We start from the raw sequence: 16,377 nt of genomic DNA, 5'->3' as shown, positions 1-16,377 counted from the left end.
TACAAGTATTAACACACACTTACAGGTGACAATGATCTCAAAATTTCTAACTACCGTTCGAGTAACTTGTCGAAGATCCTACTTACATGTTCGCTTAACTATTCCGCTACTTATGTTATATCAGAACTGAAATCATGACAGTTCATATGCTCAACAGAAATCTCTTCGAAATGCATTCAATCAGCATTAAATACATCGCTCATTTATCTAACACTCAAAATACGCGGCGGATATACCGTTCAATAACACCGTCCTATCATATTGATCATCTCGAAGAATCAACTTACCAACGCAATACACAATTCAATAAATCATTCACTAATTATGTCGCACCAAATTATAACTTCAGATGACCCTACATACACCTTATGCTATCACAATATACACCGCATAAAACAAACAAATATCCTTTCCTAAATAAAGAAGCAAAAGCAATTGAAGAGCTTCACTATTATACATACGAACATCACATAGTTCGATTGAATGAACGCATCACAACACTTCGCGGAATTACTTACATTAAAGGATCACCACATCGATTATATTTCACACACTGATATACTGAAAAACTTACCTGTAACACTCAAGATCATACATTCGCTTCACAATTATTCCATTGATACAGGAACAACGCAGGAAAGATCGCGCCTAGCCCGAATATTTACATACGGCGAGCGAAATCCTAACATAAGTGCGGTCGGACAATACAACATTAAATTAACACCATTAACACGTTAGGTTATTTAAGTTATTCACTTTACATCACCTGTGTGATATTAATATCTACCATAAGCAACTACAAGTAAAGCATAAAGGACAAATGAGGCGTATAGTTTCAAACATGGCCAAGTCCGTTGAACTGTTTTTTTCAGGAGAGGCAAAAAACTTGTTTAGGGTATTAATTCATATATATTCAGACACTTTAATCTTTATGTTACTTAGCAGAGGCTTCTGATTCATTACCATACAAATTTTACAGTCTAAATATATTACATGAATTGAAAAATGTATTTAAACTTTGGACTTGACCATGTTTGAAACTAACTCTGGGACTTGGCCGATTTTGAAACTTACGTAATAGGACTTGGCCATCTTTGAAACTTAGATTAGAAAATTTGGCCTAATACCTAAAGAAAAAAGAAATCTAGATTAGACCTATTTTCCAACTGTGTTCATCTTGACTTAATTTAGAGAAAATATGATTAAAAACGATATATTTAGAGAAAAATCTTTAAAGATTATTATTTTCAACATTATGTTTGTGTAAAATTACCCAACATTGTAACCAATGTAGAGGCTAATTAACATTTAAATAGTGTATATTTTGCAAATATGTGGATTCATGTAGCTACTTCAATGTATGTTCTTCATATTATACCTATTCAATACCATCGCGCCTTCGAAACATATCACCGAGCCTTGATTAAATCACCACTAACAACACGTTGCTGATTGTACTCATCTCAGCTGTTTTTCCCTCGTGCGCTTCCAGGTGGTATTTTCATTCGTCAACAGGCTCTACATAATGGTTTCAGTTTGAAATTCATCAATAAAATCATCACTAAATGCAAATACCAACAACAAATTAAACTTAAACAGCATTCAAAAGAATATGTAAAATTCACCTTTAATAACCCGAAGATTTACGAAATCACCAACTTATTCAAGAAACACAATACCAAGGTAGCCTTCTCTACAAACAACAACACTAAACATAGATTCTTTAGTCATAATAAAGCTAATAAACTTAAAGATGACGAATTCCAGGAATCGGGTATTTATAAGCTGACTTGTGCTCAATGGAAAAAAAACTTACGTGGGACAATCTGGAAGGAACTTCTCAATTAGATATCAAGAACACGTCAATGCTGAAAGACACAAAAGATTCTCTGCCATGGGATCCCATATGAAGGAGTCCAACCACAAATTCACCAATATAAAACAGGACCTTCAAATTATCTGTATGATTAATAAAGGTAATCTTATGAACAACCTAGAAAACATCCACATCGTTCTTTGATAAATTGGAAAACGGTGAAGAGAATCTCAATGAAAACAACGAGCATAAAAACATCTTATATGAGAATATTAGCAAATACTTAGAATGGGTAGACATGAAACAGACTAGACGAACAAGAGATATAATCAAACACGACATCGCAGAAGCACAGCCCAATCTCCCTCCTCCCTCACATGTTATTTTAGATGACGATAAAACTCTACTTCCCTTCTCTCCAGAGCTTTCCATGAACTGTCAAACTGTATCACATCGTTACTTCACCAGGTCGCGCTCAAAGTCAGACCCTCTAGACAGCGCAGAATAAACATCTTTTCCAAACAAGAACGAGAGGCAAGATGATCTATTCTGATGACCTCCATTTTTATCAAAGGAGTCTCCAAAGAACTTTTATTTGTGCTTATTGTCATGTTTTTCTTTCCAGTTCTTTATTTATACAGCTGAAGAGGAGCACTAAGTGGTCGAAACATGTCCTGTAAGTTTTAATTTTATTCAATTTGCCTGAGGCATTAATAAAGTATCGATTAGGTGGTTATTTATACTTACTTCTTAAAATAACAGCTGTCAAGATGACAGCTGCTATCTTGACAGGTCCCAACCACGTGCATTTGTTGAACAAGTGAACGTGGCTAACCTCATTGCTGCCATCTTAACAGGTCCTACCCTTACTGTTGCCATCATAACTACGTGGGGGCGCGGAATTTCAAACAAGGAACAGCTGTTAGGATGACAGCTGCCATCTTGACAGGTCCTGACTACGTGCACTTGTTGAACAAGTGAACGTGGCTATCCACACTGGTGCTATCTTAACAGGGCCTAACCTCACTGCTGCCGTCTTAACCACGTGGGGCGCGCGGAATTTGAACAGCTGTCTAGATGACAGTTGCTATTTTGACAGGTCCTAATCACGTGCATTTGTGTCCTGGCGGGGACTTAGCCACATGCTTTTGTGTGCCGCGGAATTTTTGAAAAGGTGAACGATCTTAACCTTACTGCTGTTATCTTGACGGGACATAGCAAGGGGGCCTAACTTTAGAGGATTAAGTCTAGCTTCCCTTCTCCATATAACACCATCTTAGAGAGGCTTCACCTCAGAGGATTATAGTTTTAGGGCTAGTTGCCCTTCTCGACATAACACTATCATAGAGGGGGTCTACCCCCAGAGGATTATAGTTTTAAGGCTAGCTACCGTTCCCGACATACCTCTTCCCCGACACCATCTCCCTCCTCCTTCTCCTCCTCGTGACGTTACGGAGGTCAGCTCAATCCCTCCTCCTCCTCCTCAGAGTTATGGAGGTCAGCTCATTCCCTCCAGCCCACAGTTACAGGGGTCAGCTCGATCCCTCCTCCTCACAGTCATGGAGGTCAGCTCATTCCGTACTCCTCCTCCTTACAATTCTGTATCTGACAGCGTGACGTCACGGAGGTTAGCACAAACCCTCCTCGTCTTCCACAGCGATCACATGGTTATGGATATGCATGTTTAGTCATGTTCGTTTTCAAGGTTACTCTCTAGTAAATTCAAGGATTTACGATAGGTGTAAAGGAAATGCAATAAGTAGAACATCTGAAATTTAATACAATATTTATTTACAAATTTAAACAAACTATTACTGGTTCTTGCATTATTTCTACATGTGATGTCACAATGAGTTCGTTGTTGTAACTGATGTGCGTCTTTATAGCTATTACACAATAATACGCCTACGACGTGATTCTTCTTCTAATTCTTGAATCTCTCGTTCATACAATGCGTATCCAGCATCCTGATAAGCTCTTAGGAGTTGTAATCGTTCAACGAGTAAATTAATGTCTTTAGAGTGTCTTACGTCTTGCTTCTTTTTATGAGTTGCTCACACAGCTACAGAACATGTAGTCGGCTTAGAAAATATAGTAGAATGAAAGAGCTCCGATGGAAAAGAAACGTTAAGTTCTTCTTCTTCCTTATGCATCTCCTCTTTATCTGGTGGTGTGAGATTAGTAACAGAAAGTGTAGTAAGCTGAGACGATGTTGTAGGCCTATCGTTTGGATCACGCTTTCTTATATTGCGCTTTCGACATTTAGTCAAAGTTTCTATGCGTTCTACCTGTAGATTACTTAAACAAATGTGTTTTAAATTTATATGTCGTGTGAGATTATCACGCGTGTAAAATGTAGCAGAACATTGTTTACATGAAAGTATTACTAAGTTATGTATGTTAATTGTATATTTTTACAGATTATACTTGTAAATGCCATACGATAATAATAATACAACTTTATGTCGTTGAAGATTGTCAAGTCTTGAAAAATCACACTACAAAGATCACTTATAAACATAATAGATGTTTTAACATTAATGTGCACACTTAGGTAGATATGATGTGTAGTTTTACACTGCAACCGGCAATAACAACTGTCTATCTATCTGTAAAACTGCGACTAATAACGAGGAGGAGGGGAGCGGTATCTGACGATAAAAACTAGATAGTGAGGAGGAGGAGGCACATTAATAGATTTTTGCATGAAAATATTCTGAAGTTATGCTTTCAGCTTTATGTCGTTGAAGATTGTCAAGTCTTGAAAAAATCACACTACAAAGATCACACAAATATAATAGATGTTTTACTATTAATGTGCACAATTAAGTAGATATTATGTATAGTTTTACACTGCAACTGGCAATAACAGTTGTCTGTCTGTTATAAGTTGAACTGATTGTTATGTGAATATAAGTAATAAAAGTCTATAAGTGCTCTCATCTTCCTCATCATCTGAACCATATGTCACTCCCCTCCCTCCTCCTAATTGTTCTAAATTCAACACCAAGTCCTAAGAGGATAACGCGCGGTCAGCGTTACGTTTGCCCTGCAGGCCGGGTATCGAACATCATGTTCAAAAGCATACGTATACTGTACTAGGAAAAATGTCTGTCTTTGAGGCGCTGACACTAGCTTGAAGAGGATGGACTATTTCTGAGGGTGTGGCATGAAGACATTGGAGTTGGTACAGATACCATTGAACTTAGATTTCTTTAATAATCTGATTTTATTGTTCATTGAAGACAAATTAATATCACCTTCATACAAGTTGTGTTGAAGCGTCGTAGCAGGCTGGAATCTCCGGACCCTGGGATGGTTGCTGGGCACGGTCTGGACTGGAACCACGCCCGTCTTGGATGGGAAGTTCTCGACGTTCTGGAATTTCTCGAAGTTCTGGAAATCCTCGAAGTTCTGGAATTTCTTGAAGTTCTCGACGATTTGAGAGTTCTCGATTCTCCAGGCGCACACGTTCCGGGGTTCGATCTCCCACGACAATGTTGATGAAAGGTGAAGCGTGATTCACATACAAGTTCCGCGTACGGAATTCAACCTACTTGTAGCACTGTTAAATAGATTGACCTTTAAATTATTGCGTTCACTCATTGCAAATAAAATATGTCAAGTGTTACTAAAATCTTGATTCAAACACCTCGCTGAATCGTAAATGTTCATAAATTGTCACTTGAAAATAAAACGAATGAACTAAAAATCTGACCTTGTGTTAGACGTTAGTCGAATTGATACTTGAGAAAATAATGTGTAATTCATAATGTAAAGTTCATGACACGAGCGTGTTAACATTGGCATGACAGACTAGAATGTTCTATAGGGTCACTAATCATTGTCATCACAGTTCTTAATTCACTGATCTCGTCAGTTTATGATTAGAGCGCAATATTAAGCACAAGATGCACAGTTTATGCCAGTTCAGGACACATTGGCACGTTGTAATAAATTAAGTAAATTAAATGGTACTCGGAAATGTCCTATTCCGTCGATAAACAAAATTAAGTGATCATTAAAGTAAAACTGCACTTGGAAAGAGTCTAACACTGTCCATGAAAAATGATTACGAATCATAAATTGTAAGTTCAATTATGACACTGAACAGTTCTATGTTCCCCTGGAACTTCACGAGAGGAAAACACAAACTCAGATATGGCGTGGGTACTCTATGTTTTTACAGTCTGTTACGATGACACATGTTTAAACACAAGTCCGGATGTGGCACTCGATAAATATTTTATGTTTCCACAATCTGTTATGAAACATAAGTTCGAACGTAATAGTCTGAAGTACACTAAGATTTCACAGTTTGTCATGAAACACAAGTTCAATGTGGTACTTGGAAAATTGTAACGTTCACACGAAAAGTTTTGTTTCCACCGCTTGTCGCAAAACACAAGTCCAAATTAGACACTCGGAAAATTTCTATGTACTCAAAGTCTGTTCACGAAAATACAAGTTCAAAGTACGAGTTCAAATGTAGTACTTGTAAAAGTTACGACACTCACGAGAGAAATTCTAAGTTCCTTCAGTTAGTCACTGAAACACAAGTCCTAACGTGGCACTTGAAGAAAATCAAAGTTCCAACTCCGCTGGAACCGAACACTCGCAATGCAAATACTCGTCCGACCTAGGTTCGGTTCGCACTCGTAGCACTCCACCCGTCATCCGTGTCGCAGTGGAGTAACATACACTGACTCTCTAGTCCGGATCGCCTTCCTTTTATACCAGATTGTGGCGAAGCATCTAGAACGTGGGTATTATCCACCCCTATAACTCCTAAAGTACACGGCGGATTTTCCTAAGAATTTGACAGGTTGCGTCTATTACGATGGCCTCCACGATGGCAATGTCAAAATAACAACATTTTAACGCTAAATAGACTTTTGCACATGGGCTGGGACATTACCATATATGTCACGCTTGGCCATGTAGAGCTCACCCGAAGTGCCGACGTCACGGCTGAGTACGTCAGCGAGTTCGGCGGCCTGCCTATCTTCCGTCTCGCTCGAGGTTCAACACACATACTTCGAACTTCTTTCCCGTAGCTGCGTTCCCAGTACAAGTCCCCCCTTCTCAGAGTAAAGAAAATTCGATCAGGATTTCCTTTATGCGTCTCTTTCGAAGTATGTCTTTACGCTGGAAGCATTATATATTCCCTCGATGGCTCTATTTGTTTGATATGTGTCCTTGCTTCTGCTCTGTATCTTCCAACTATGTGATAGGGACATTTCTTGTATGTGGAAGTGTCCTTATCATCCAGATGATATCTAAAATCTCGGATCTCTCCGGGCTTATCACTGAACACGTCTGGGTAAGTTTGAAGATTTCCTCGACTGAATCCGCAATGTCTTTGTTGGCCACTGGGTCTTCAATTACACTGACAATGGAGCTGACATAGTCTGGACCGTCGTCATACATCTATATATATATAAAATAAGAGTTTTGTCTGTACAATGCTCACAATTTGAAAAGAATGATATTTCTGTATCGGTCATGTCCACAGTAGCAATAAAATGCATTTTTTACTTTTCCGTAATGTCTGTCTGTCTGTCTGTCTGTCTGTCTGTCTGTCTGTCTGTCTGTCTGTCTGTCTGTCTGTCTGTCTGTCTGTCTGTCTGTCTGTCTGTCTGTCTGTCTGTCTGTCTGTACACGCAACACGAGAAAACGGCTGAAGAGAATTTAATGAAAATCGGAATGTAAAGTCGGGTGATCATCCGCTACAATCTAGGCTATAAATTATTTTAATGGTTGTTTAGAGGGAGGCCTGAAATTTAATTCTCAAATATTTATGTTATTAGTGGTCGTGTCTTAATAAAAATCGGTAGTCAAAGATGGGAAATAAGTCGCTACAATATAGACTATACACGCTGAGAAATATGGTAGTTTAGGGGAAGGCCTAAAATTTAATTGTCAAATATATTATTATATTAGTGGTTGTATCTTCACGAAAACTAGTATGCAAAGTCGGGGAATAAGTCGCCATAATCTAGGCCATCAATAATGTTATTCACACTGAGTGAAATGGTAGTCTACGGGAAGGCCTGAAATGTAATCTACATATATAAAATAAGAGTTTTGTCTGTACATTGCTCAGAATTTGAAAAGAATGATATTTCTATATCGGTCATGTCCACAGTAACAAGAAAATGCATTTTTTACTTGTCCGTAATTTCTTTCTGTCTGTCTGTCTGTCTGTCTCTCTGTCTGTCTGTCTGTCTGTCTGTCTGTCTGTATGTATGTATGTATGTATGTATGTATGTATGTATGTATGTATGTATGTATGTATGTATGTATGTATGTATGTATGCATGTATGTATGTATGTATGTATGTATGTATGTATGTACGTACACTCATCAAGAGAAAACGGCTGAAGGTAATTTAATGAAAATCGGTGTGTAATGTCTGGTGATGAACCACTACAATCTAGGCTATAAATTACTTTATTCACGCTGAGTGAAATGGTAGTTTAGGAGAAGGCCTGAAAGTAGTTCTCAAATAAGTTATTTATGTTATTCGTGGGCGTATCGATAAATATACATATATGAAATAAGAGATTTGTCTGTACATTACTCAGAATTTGAAAAGAATGGTATTTCTGTATCGGTCATGTCCACAGTAACAACAAAATGCATTTTTTACTTTTCCGTAAAATCTGTCTGTCTGTCTGTCTGTCTGTCTGTCTGTCTGTCTGTCTGTCTGTCTGTCTGTCTGTCTGTCTGTCTGTCTGTCTGTCTGTCTGTCTGTCTGTCTGTCTGTATGTATGTATGTATGCATGTATGTATGTATGTATGTATGTATGTATGTATGTATGTATGTATGTATGTATGTATGTACACTCATCAAGAGAAAACGGCTGAAGGTAATTTAATGAAAATCGGTGTGTAATGTCTGGTGATGAACCACTACAATCTAGGCTATAAATTACTTTATTCACGCTGAGTGAAATGGTAGTTTAGGAGAAGGCCTGAAATGTAGTTCTCAAATAAGTTATTTATGTTATTCGTGGGCGTATCGATAAATATACATATATGAAATAAGAGATTTGTCTGTACATTACTCAGAATTTGAAAAGAATGGTATTTCTGTATCGGTCATGTCCACAGTAACAACAAAATGCATTTTTTACTTTTCCGTAAAATCTGTCTGTCTGTCTGTCTGTCTGTCTGTCTGTCTGTCTGTCTGTCTGTCTGTCTGTCTGTCTGTCTGTCTGTCTGTCTGTCTGTCTGTCTGTCTGTCTGTCTGTCTGTCTGTCTGTCTGTCTGTAGACGCAGCACGATAAAACGGCTGAAGAGAATTTAATGAAAATCGGTATGTAATGTCGGGTGATGAGCCACTGCAATCTAGGCTACAAATTATTTTATTCACGCTGAGTGAAATGGTAGTTTGGGGGATGGCCTGAAATGTAATTCTCAAATACGTTATTTATGTTATTAGTGGTCGTATCGATAAATACTACATAACTAACATAACTTAAGTTATGTCGTAAGTTAGTAGTAGTTATGTAAGAAGTTATTAAATTTCCGATCACTTATGTCTTATACATTGTTACCGTACCGCACATAATCACAGAAATATTAATGAATTTGGATATTTGTTACCAAGTGCACATCAGCGCCGAGTCACGAGCAAATGGGTAAACAGAATTTAGTGAAAATCGGTATGTAAAGTCTGAGAATAAGGAACTACAGTCTACGATAAAAATAATTTTGTTAGACGCCCTAATATCACAGAGTCGAAAGAAAACTAATGTGAAGACATGCAACATAGAAAGCTCATGAACTTTATCAACAATAACATTACATTGACCATTTTTTGCTGTGATGTGCTTTTTGTCTTCTGTTTTCACTCATCCCCGATAGATTGGATTACTGCAGCGTACCGAGATTTTTTTAATTTGCTTGACGTCGCACCGACACAGGTAGGTCTTATGGCGACGATGGGATAGGAAATGAATAGGGGTGTGAAGGAAGCGGCCTTGGCTTTAATTAAGGTACAGCCTGGTGTGACTGGTGTGAAAATGGGAAACCACGGAATACCATCTTCAGGAATACCGACAGTGGGGTTCGAATCCACTATCTCCTGGATGCTAGCTCACAGCTCCGTGCCCCTAACCATATGGCCAACTCGCCTGGTTGTACCGACTGTAACAGCCTGCCTGTATATTGGCGGGAAGTAGCTGGGAAGTTAGATAACATTCTTCTTAGCATGCCATTCCTCTGGTTCATACATTTTCTGATATTACTGGTACGTAACACACTGGTTCATCATAGCATTCGAGCTATTCAATCCCTACTCTGAAGCACTGATTGGAATGATTAGTGTGCATATTTAACGGAATAATTACAGAGGAGTGTTCACGGCACTCTGTGACCTGGTTATTCCAGCTCTGGAACTTCGGACTGTTAGATCGGCACCGTAGTACTGTTCGTTGACAGTGAGAAAGTGTGCGGTTTTTCATTTGATCGAGTATTTTATATGATAGCATTGCTTTCAATCGCTACATTCCTACTGATGATTTTGTAATGACCTATGTTGAATTCAGTTAGGAAAACATCCAAGTCAGTCTTTCTGAGAATCCCGTAGCGAAGCAGCTAGTCTCTTCTATAATAGGCACATCTTCGACGGGTCCCACTTCATTGGGATCATCCTCTTCATTTTCGACTGGAGCAGCATAGCTCTTCCCACCATCGAAGTCTTCTTGTGGGGTACCTATCCCTTGTATTCGACCATCATCTCCTTCGATCATCTGTAATTCTACAGAGTCAACATTGTAAAACGAAATGACGTTTGCAGAATAATCAATCACTCCTCCACGTTTAAAAAGGAAATCAGAACCAAGGATAATATTGAATTTCATCTGAGAAAGCACTAAGAAAACGTGCTCGAATTGAACATGTCCCACGATGAATTCCACATAAGTCTGCAACTTGCATTTAATGCATTTATCTGGAACAATCCCTTTAATCTTAAGCTGGAAAACAGGCATCACAAGTGCATCATGTCTTTCCCTTATGGCTTCCAATAATCTTGTTGAAAGTAGAGAGGCTTGAGCTCCTGAATCTACCAACGACATAACTTTGATGTTACCAATCCTAATGGCGATTACTGGCAGGCTACGCTGGATTCTTGGCCTAGATGGTGTCGTGTCCTCATGGAGTAGGTCCGAGTCCCCTACGTGCCAATGATGTACATGAGTCACGCAGAGCGGCTCTCCCCACCTTCCGTTTTCAGGCAATCTTCCTAAGAGAAAATCGGAGTTTTTTTCGCACCCGTTGCGTCGGGGTTCGGAGCAGGCGTTTCGTTTCTTTTACGAGAACACTCCTGATACTCTAATGAGGCGGCTCCTCCTTGATCCTCGCCTTTCCGCTGTTCTTTCATGTACTCTTGAGTATCTCGCCATCGTCTGTTCAATTCTTCCCGATAAGAAACCCTGTCCTCTCCTTGCTGGGCCTCTGTTGGCTTCCTCCATGTTGATCTATTTTGGTACGGAACTTTCCCTCGATCCGGCCGTCCTATATACCCTCGATATCGGATAGGAGTGTTTCGTTGTATATGCAGTTCCTCTGGTACTTCTAGATCTGGGCGTCCCTGTGTCACAACAGCGACAGGATTGGTAGTTACTTCTTTAGTTTTACTCTCTTTGGGTAAAGATTGAGCATGGGCTGTGTCCAACCTACGAAGTATCCCGTCATTTGTTCTAAAGATTATATATTAGCAGCTACCAAAATCTCCTAGATTTGGGCTGGGAATTGTAATGTGATCGCTTGGATCAGCTCTTGTTCGGGCAATGGTGGGTCCAAGAATTGCATTTTCTTAAGTTGCCCGATGAAGTAGTCTGAGTAACGGGACGTATTTATGGAAGTTTTATACTTCTTAGCGTATAACTGCAATTTAATTAGATGTCGCGTCTCTGAATTCCAGAAGCGCTTAAGTAGAGCTTCTTTAAACTCTGAATAGGTGTTAAAGCAAGATTTGAAAACAGAATGCCACGATAGGGCACGTCCATGGCCAACTGCACGCAAAGCCGCGGCGTTCGACCTTGCAACCCCGTACTTCTCTAGTCTGGGATGGCCACTGCCAGCTCCTGACAAGCGTTTGCTTCGCTACGAAAGGAATTGAAAAAAGGAAATAAAGTATCAGCATTAAAGTGAAAGGATAGTGAGGAGTGAGCACATTGAGTAACAAAACCGATTTCCTCTCAATTTTTATTGGACAGTTTTACAGAAACATAATACCTCAGTTAGGCCTACTCTACAAAGAATAGCGAGTCTTCTGTGATTAGTATGAGAAGTTACCCGTTCAGTCCTCAACTTCCTGTAATTATTTAACAAAATGTTACTCATTGCTAAGACAATACTTGTAACTATTGTAATAACATCACATCCACAGGCACAAGTTTTCTCGGCAATGTCGTAAAATTCAGATTCTGATAAAATGCCAAGTAGACTAAGATGCCGAATTATTTGGCGTTGATCGTCACATTCACATTTTTAAAAATTGTTCCTCAAACCTATCAGAAATTAGTGACTGCGTAATTCCAACAATACGTTTACACACTGATATAATAACAATCGCAGGAACGGAAAGTCCACCCCTATTTATTTGATGGAGGAAGTAGCTGTCAATTATTTGCTCTTTATTTCTCAGTAAATCCAAACATTCTTCACATTTTATTTTTGAGTATTGCTTGAACGAAATACAACCACAGGCATAAATGAAGCCTGACTCTTCAAAATGTATGTTTTCGGTTACTTGTCTTCTAAAATACTGTAAAAGATATCGTCAACAGTAATTGACGAAAGGCTGCTTGTAATTTTTCTTGAATTTGTATCGGAAGAGGACATCATTTCTTTCGAAAAAGTAACTGCGTTTGGAATTACGTCTCCATTGATATGAATTCCGACCGTAAAATCGTTGTTTCCCCTAATACTTGATCTTATTTTAGGGATGTTTGACACATCTAATTCATACAAAGTACAATAGTTTCCACCAGTACTTACAGACCACTCAATTTTATGCTCCGTCAATTTATTTTGTATATTAGAAACAAAGGACTCAAAAGTCTTAATTTTGTTCGTTTCCTCAGCTAGGTCTTCTCACATTCCTCTGCAGACTCTTCACGTACTTCTTCTTCTTCTTCCCTTCTTTCACCTGGGGATTTCCTTATCTTGGAGGAGCACTTACTGAAATACGATGGTAAGTTTGGTAATACCTTTGGAACCGCACGAGGTAACAATACAGGCTTCTCCGTGTGAATTCCCGATTGTTCCCATCACCATCCAGTATTTACAACATACCTTACGTCGTCAGGAAGAAAGTGTTTAATACATACGAAAGAATATTTGGTAGGTACCAAATTGGCTCGAGGAATGGCACGTTCCTATACGGCTTTCAATTGTGGATTTTTAGGAAACCCAAACACTGTAACAAATCCTTCAGTTTTATCCATGAACGATAATTAGACTTACAATTCGGCACAACACAATTCTTTGGCATTGTAACCAACCACTATGCACAGATAAGCAACGGTATCATTTAAATTAGTTGTAGTATTTTGAAGAGCGCGAGACGGATCTCCCATGCAACTCAGTGGGCTACACAGAGCAGACTAGCCATTCCCTGCGGGGTTGCCAATTTTCGCTCGCCTCGGCCTTCTGTAAAGTCGGCTATGGCACGTCCCTCTAGTAATTTAGAGACGACACGAAGCTGTCGATCAGGACCGATTTTGTTTTCCTGAAAATATTCCTCAGTGTTGAGTAGAAATTCCCTAGCGGTGTATTCCTCCTTCTCTAAAAACTTAACAGGCTTTTCTCCGCCATTCGCATGATAGTAGTAATATTAGTGTTCTCATTAGTATTTAGTAAACTTGATAAAAATAAGGGAATATCCTTTAGTTCTAAATTAGAGACCTTACTACCAAGAGTTTCTATCTGTCCCCGTCGTTCCATTTTAACATCCTCCACCTGTAGTTTAGTAGTGCCTTCTACCACCTTAACTTCTTTTTGAAGGTCCCTTTTTAGCTCGGATACATCTCAGCATATACGCGTGACCTGAGTATGCGTAGTATCTAGTTGAGATGAAAAATTTTATCAAACTCTCCCTGTTTACTCTTTATAAGACTGACTTCGTTATTCACTCTTTGAATGTCAGTTGTAAGAATGTCTCTAAGATTCTCCTGAATGGAGGCTATCTTAACCTGGGCCAAGGATAATTGTGACTGTGATTCTTGAAATTGAGTTCTTAAGTCTTCTACCTCTTTAGTAATTTCCTGAGAGATTGGAAGAGTAGCTTTGATGTCATCTTTGAGGAGGGCTACAACTTGGGTTTTAATATCTTCTTTCATGACCTCCATGTTATTTTTCAGTTGGCAATTTATTTCGAAAATGTTTGCATCTACCCTAGCGTTGGAATCTTTAAATATTTGTTCAATGCGAGCACCAGCCTGAGTAAGTCTTTGTTTTAATGTAGCATTTGCTTCTACAAATTTCTTGTCTACTTCGGCATTGATGTGAACAACGGATTCCGTAAGTTGACGTCAAGGTTATAACTAGACTCTTTAAGTCGGTGTTCAAGATTAGAACTAGACTCATTAAGTTGTTCTCTCAAAGACCGTTCAAGATTAGAACTAGGCTCATTAAGTCGACGTTCGAAATTGGAACTAGACTCATAAAGTTGGGTATTGGTCTCAACGATCCTACGTTCTAAGTTTTCATTTGCCACTTTCATACTGAGCCTAAGAGCTTCAATCGCTGCCATTATCTCCTCCATTTTATTAAAATATATAACGCTAGTACCAAGAACAGAAATAATGATTATTGAAACACTTCACAAAATTAAAGATTTTTCAGAACTTGCACTCAATCAAAAGTTTAAAAAGTTCTTAAGTCCTAGTCCAATTATTCAACTTGAATTATTTAAGCCAAGTCTTTTGAAGTTAATGCAAATCACTCCTACCAAGTCAATTAAACTGTACACTTACATTTCAGTTAAGTTGGCGTTCACTAAAATTGGTAAACACTCCTATTCTGATTGAATCTGGTCACCTTAGCTTGGGCTGTATATCTCTTATGTTAAACTCGAATGGAATCGAGCCCTTGAAGCTTGGGCGCCACGTATTCTGTCTCTTATGTTAACACTCCAATGGAATCGAGCCATTGAAGTTTGGACGCCACGTATTTTACCTCCTCCCTGTACCAGGAAAAATGTCTGTCTTTGAGGCGCTGACACTAGCTTGAAGAGGATGGACTATTTCTGAGGGTGTGGCATGAAAACATTGGAGTTGGTACAGAGAGGGTATTAGTTCATTGAAATTAGACTTTTTAATAATCTGATTTTATTGTTCATTGAAGACAAATTAATATCACTTTCATACATGTTGTGTTGAAGCGTCGTAGCAGGCTGGAATCTCCGGATCCTGGGATGGTTGCTGGGCACGGTCTGGACTGGAACTACGCCCGTCCTGGATGTGAAGTTCTAGACATTCTGGAATTTTTCGAAGTTCTGGAATTTCTCGAGGTTCTGGATTTGCTCTAAGTTCTCGAGGATTTGAGAGTTCTCGATTCTCCAGGCGCACACGTTCCGGGGTATGATCGCCCACGACAATGTTGATAAAAGGTGAGGCGTGATTCAAATACAGGTTCCGCGAACGGCATTCAACTTACCTGTAGCACTGTTAAATAGATTGACCTTTAAAATATTGCGTTCACTCATCGCAAATAAAATATGTCAAGTGTTACTAAAATCATGGTTCAAACACCTCGCTGAATCGTAAATGTTCATAAATTGTTACTTAAAAAGAAGACGAATGAACTGAATATCTGACCTTGTGTTAGACGTTAGTCGAATTGATACTTGAGAAAATAATGTGTAATTCATAATGTAAAGTTCATGACACGAGCGTGTTAACATTGGCATGACAGACTAGAATGTTCTATAGGGTCACTAATCATTGTCATCTCAGTTCTTAATTCTCTTATCTCGTCAGTTTATGATTAGAGCGCAATATTAAGCACAAGGTGCACAGTTTATGCAAGTTCAGAACACATTGGCACGTTGTAATAAATTAAGTAAATTAAATGGTACTCGGAAATGTCCTATTCCGTCGATAAACAAAATCAAGTGATCATTAAAGTAAAACTGCACTTGGAAAGAGTCTAACACTGTCCATGAAAAAGATTACGAATCATAAATTGTAAGTTCAATTATGACACTGAACAGTTCTATGTTCCCTTGGAACTTCACGAGAGGAAAACACAAACTCAGATTGTCCCACCAGCAAGATAACCCGGTACCAACCTAGCTGATTGGCAGTAAAATTACACCACACAGGACCAAAGGTCCAGTGCCAGAGAGCAAACAGGAAGCGTCACCAGCACTACTTACCCAGAACAAAAATAAAGAACATAGAAACAAGTAAACTTATCTCCAGGTGGTAGAAAACAACAAACGGGTGGATCAAGTTACCAACTGAAGTGTGCCAAATAATTGTAGAGCAGAAAACAAGACAAATCTTTCTTTTAAAAATAAATATAATTCATGAAACTCAAA

Source organism: Anabrus simplex, chromosome 5 (assembly GCF_040414725.1).
Source record: "Anabrus simplex isolate iqAnaSimp1 chromosome 5, ASM4041472v1, whole genome shotgun sequence".
NCBI classification, from domain to species: domain Eukaryota; kingdom Metazoa; phylum Arthropoda; class Insecta; order Orthoptera; family Tettigoniidae; genus Anabrus; species Anabrus simplex.
This window is presented reverse-complemented; position numbering follows the sequence as displayed.